Genomic DNA, 5,000 nt, shown 5'->3' with positions numbered 1-5,000 from the left:
CTTGCTCCATCTTGCTTGAACCAATGTCTTATTAGCGTGTTTTGATATGCTGGCCATTGAGACAGCGCATCTACAAGCTCCACTCGTGAGTGGTGCCCTTCCGTCAAAATTCCATTTGTTGCACCGAACAGTCCACACAGTGTAGCTGCAAACATGGGCCATGATCATCACATGATGAAATATCACCCACTGGCATGTTACCTTACCTTGGTGCGGGTAACGCTACGTGAACTATAGATGTGCGCGTCAGTTTTGAGCCGACGATGCATTTGCTACTTTAAGCGGGTGATCGGTAATGATCCTTCCGCAGGTTCACCTACGGAAACCTTGTTACGACTTTTACTTCCTCTAAATCATCAAGTTCGGTCAACTTCGGCCGTGCCAACTGCAGCTCACGAAGGAACCGCGGAAGGTATGCCTCCAGAGACCTCACTAAATAATCCATCGGTAGTAGCGACGGGCGGTGTGTACAAAGGGCAGGGACGTAATCAGCGCTAGCTAATGACTAGCACTTACTAGAAATTCCAGGTTCATGGGGACCGTTGCAGTCCCCAATCCCAACTAAATGAGCATTTGGGTGATTTCCCGTTCCTCTCGGAATGGGGGCGCCAATTGGCGAGAACACGCTGCTGCCCACATTGTAGCACGCGTGCAGCCCAGAACATCTAAGGGCATCACGGACCTGTTATCGCTCAATCTCACCTTGCTAAACACAAGTTGTCCCGCTAAGCAGGGCAAACTAGTGCGACGACCGCCCGTGAAGGCGCCGCCGCCCCGTAACGTCAGGTGTGCCCGGAGGCACACTGCTGACAGCGTTCTAGTTAGCTTGTTTGAGTCGCGTTCGTTATCGGAATTAACCAGACAAATCATTCCACGAACTAAGAACGGCCATGCACCACTACCCTTAAGTTTGAGAAAGAGCTCTTAATCTGTCTTACCTCGATAAGTTCGGACCTGGTAAATTTTCCCGTGTTGAGTCAAATTAAGCCGCAAGCTCCACTTCGTTTTTTTTTTTTATTACAAACATGTACGTGTTTATTAACGAATTATAACAGAAATACAAAAGGTTACAAAACACGCACTAACACCCTAGCCGGCGGCCTTCCCAAACGGGCGTAACCGTCGGCCGTAATGCGTCCTGACCCAAACACGCGCATGGGCCAGGCGCTTCTCCTATTATTTAATTTTCTCCTTAATTTAAAATTATCTTTATTTTACATTAATACATTAATAAAGGCCCGTTGGCCACGAAAATTAACGCGCGGATGTCTCCGCCTCGGTAGTGGCAGCCTCTGCGTCCTCTGACATCACGCCACGTCTGCGATCGGCATCGTCTGTCCGCCGCCGTTGACGAAGCGCTTGTTGTTGGGCCAATCTACTCGCCGTGCTCCCTGACGAGTGATTGGCCGTTGTCGTCCCCTGAGGCCGTTGGTGCCGAAACGTCCTCGGTATCAGCCTGCTCCGGTTGATTGAAGGCTGTTGAATGGTGACTCCACTCAATCGATCGGTTGATAGGTTGCGGCGGCGATCGGCTTCTGCGTGTCGCCTCGCTCGCTCCCTTTCACGCCGATTTGCCCGTCTCCTTTCTACAACCTCCGCAGTCGGTGGCTCCCTATCTCGGCGCAGTCTCCCCGGACGAACGGGTGGGAGTGTGCCCGCTCGCATGCGTTCGCGATACGCCCGCTGCTGCTGGTTTCGCCTCAGCCTTCTACGAAGGAGGACTTCGGCTGAGGGCGGACCAGTGTTGCGTACGTTTCTCCTCGGTTGGGCTACCATAGGACGCAATATGGCAGCCCCTTCGTCCGGGTTGATTGTAGCCAGTCGCTCGTTCCTCTCTCGACGCCGTCTACGCTGTCCCTCGTTGTGCCGCTCGCGACGGGCCTGTCGTCGTGCTGCTTCCTCCCGTTGCGCGGCTGTGTGGATGTCAGCCATGACCGCCACGTTCTCCGTAGCCTGGTGCTCCAGCCAGCGTAGCTGCAAGAAGCGGCATACTCGCCGTGCCGCTTCTGCTGCTGACTGCCAAGCCTCCGGACTGGTCAACATCCACGGCACCAGCCGTTCGGGAGTAACTGCCTCGCCCTCCTCGTCGACCAGCTGTTGGGTTCTCACATCCGCGAACCGTGGGCACACGAACATAACGTGCTCAGCCGACTCGACCACGTTGTCGGCGCAGAATGGGCAGGTCGGGGCAGAGACGAAACCCATGGCGTGCAAGTACTCTCGGAAGAAGCCGTGTCCCGAGAGCACCTGACTCAGGTGGAAATCAACCTCGCCATGTTTCCGACCTACCCAGGCAGTTATGTTCGGCAGGATGCGATGTGCCCAGCGTACGAAACGGCTCGCCGATGGAAGTGCGGCCTCCTCGTCCCATGACGTCTGCCACATCGCCATGGTCGCCGAACGCTCGAGCCTTTTGATCACCTCCTTGTCGATCAACACTCCCCTTCTCAAAGCGTCCTGGTTCCGCTTGTGTCGACGGGCCATCTCCAACACTTGGAGGTGAAGCGGAATCAGCCCCGCCAATACAACCATCGTCGTGTATTTGACGGTTCTGAAGGTTCTCGCCACTCCCTTCGCCAAAGGCCGTTGCAGCTGCTCCAGTTTCCGTCGACACCACTGGAGCTTCACCGCCTCCGCCCAGATGGGTGCCGCGTATCTGACGATGGAGTCCGCAATCCCCGCCAGCAGCCTGCGTTTCGCCATCCCCAGTCCGGCATGGTTTGGCATCATGCCGGTGGCCAGCTTCACCACACGGAGTGCCTTCGTCGTGGCCTTCTCGACGTGTGGCTTCCACGATAGGTGGTCGTGAAGCTGAACCCCGAGGTAGCGAATTGCAGGCTTGGATCGCACCTCCACTCCGTTGATGAATACGGGCACCTCTGGGTGGCCCCTTCTGAGACTGGAGATGAGAACAATCTCCGTCTTCTCAGGGGCCAACTGCAGCCGATGTCGCTCCATCCAACCCGAAACAGCTGTAACCGCCTCCTCCGCTACTCCAGCCGCCTCCTCCGGTGTGCACCCTCTCGCCAGTACTGCTAAATCGTCGGCAAAGCCGATGATCGTTGCTCCTTCGGGCAGCTGCACACTCAACACGCCGTCGTACAAGATGTTCCACAGAGTGGGACCGAGGATGGATCCCTGTGGAACTCCTGCCGTTACTCGACGTGTTACCGGGCCGGAGCTCGTGTCGTACGTGAGCTCACGGTCCCGGAAGTACTCCTGCAGGATGCGGCGCAGTCCTGCTGGTACTCCCTTTGCGTGCAGCGCCTCCGCGATGGCCTGCCAGTCCGCCGAGTTGAACGCATTGCGCACATCCAGCGCAACGACGAGTAGACAACGCTTGTCGCGCCGGTTAGTGCGTCCAAAGCTCATGGCAGATCTGGCAGCCTCGACCACCAGTTCAACCGCCTGAAGGGTGGAGCGACCACATCGGAATCCGAATTGACGCTCGGAAAGCATCGGCTCCGTTGGTCTCTCGATGTGGTCGTTAAGGCGGTTCAGCAGTACTCGCTCGAACACCTTGCCAGGTGTATCCAGTAGCATCACTGGTCGCACGGATGACGGCTCGCCTGGCGGTTTCCCCGGTTTGGGGATGAGGACGAGTTTCGCCTTCTTCCACTGGTCCGGGAAGCGGCCCGCATCCAACAGCTCCTGGTATAACCGTACGAACGTCGACGGGTACGCCCGGATGGCTGCCGTGAGGGCAGCATTGGGCAGTCCGTCCAATCCAGGTGCCTTCCTAGGGTTCAGTCCGGCCGCGATGTCGAGCAACTCCTGCTCAGTAACCGACCTGATACCGACGCCGTCCGGCTCGATGATGGGCCAGTCGACTGGGGGATGGTCCGGGCAAAGAGCGTCCACAATTCGTCCTAGCGTGGACGGATCGCTCTCTCTTGCCACACGGCTGCCACATAGCCGTTTGAGCGCTTCCCCCAGCCACCGACCTGTCTCGTCGTCCTCCAGCTGCTGAATGGATTCAGCGTACCGCTCCTTCTTGCTGGCCAAGATGGCTGACGTCAGCCTACGGCGGGCGTCCTGATGGTGCTCGACGGCCTCGGAGTGGGCCACGCTGCCAGCCAATGCGCCAGATGTCCTCTCCCAGGCCAGGCGGCACTCCTCACGCATTCGGCCAATTTCCGGCGTCCACCAGTACGCCGGTTTTCCGGTGTGGCCGACTACAGGAGAGACTTCCGCCATAGTCTCACTGCACGCCCGGCTCAGGATGCGCGTGAGGCTTTCCGGATCTGTGGCCCTCTCCGAGAAACGAGCTGCTTGCAACGCCAGGCGATACAGCTCGCCGTCAAACTGGCGCGTTTGCCATCTTCGGCCAGCCGCTCGTACTGCCGGTGCTGCCTCCCTCGTTGCTCGCCGACTGATGGCTGTCGGCCGGTCTCCAACTGCGAAGCGGATGTAGCGATGGTCGCTGTACGAGTAAGCCCGCAACAGCCTCCACTCCTGCCTCGGATCCCCAATGAGGTCGGAGCGACTGATGGCCGTGCTGGCGAAGGCGACGTCGACAATGCTCGGGCGAGCGACGCCGTTCCCGAGGAAGGTGGCTTCCCCCCCCAGGTTCAGGACATCGAGCCCGAGCCCCTCCGCCAGTGCCAGTAGCTCCTCTCCTTTGTTGTTGGAGCGTGTACTGCCCCAGGCGCTGTTCCACGCGTTAAAGTCGCCGACCAAGAGCACGCGGGAAAGCCCTGTAGCCAGCACCTCGATGCGCTCCAAAAGGTCGTCGAATTGGGGCATCCCGAGGCTCGGCGGCGCATAGCAGGCAATGATGGTGATGCCCGCCACGTCAGCCGCCGCGATACCGGAAAAGCCCGTACTCCTTATACGCTGAACTGGATGGGAGTGGCCGCTGACGATGATGGCGACGTGTTTGTCGCAGTCGACCACCCAGTTCGCGTTTCCGTCCGGTACCGAGTAGAGCTCGCACGCAACCAGTACATCCGCCCGCTCCGTTCGCATTGTATGAAGTGCCAGGTCCTGGGCACTTCTGC

Source organism: Anopheles maculipalpis, assembly GCF_943734695.1.
Source record: "Anopheles maculipalpis chromosome X unlocalized genomic scaffold, idAnoMacuDA_375_x X_unloc_6, whole genome shotgun sequence".
Taxonomy (NCBI): Eukaryota; Metazoa; Arthropoda; class Insecta; order Diptera; family Culicidae; genus Anopheles; species Anopheles maculipalpis.
The sequence above is the reverse complement of the archived record's forward strand: the minus strand, read 5'-3'. Positions refer to the sequence as shown.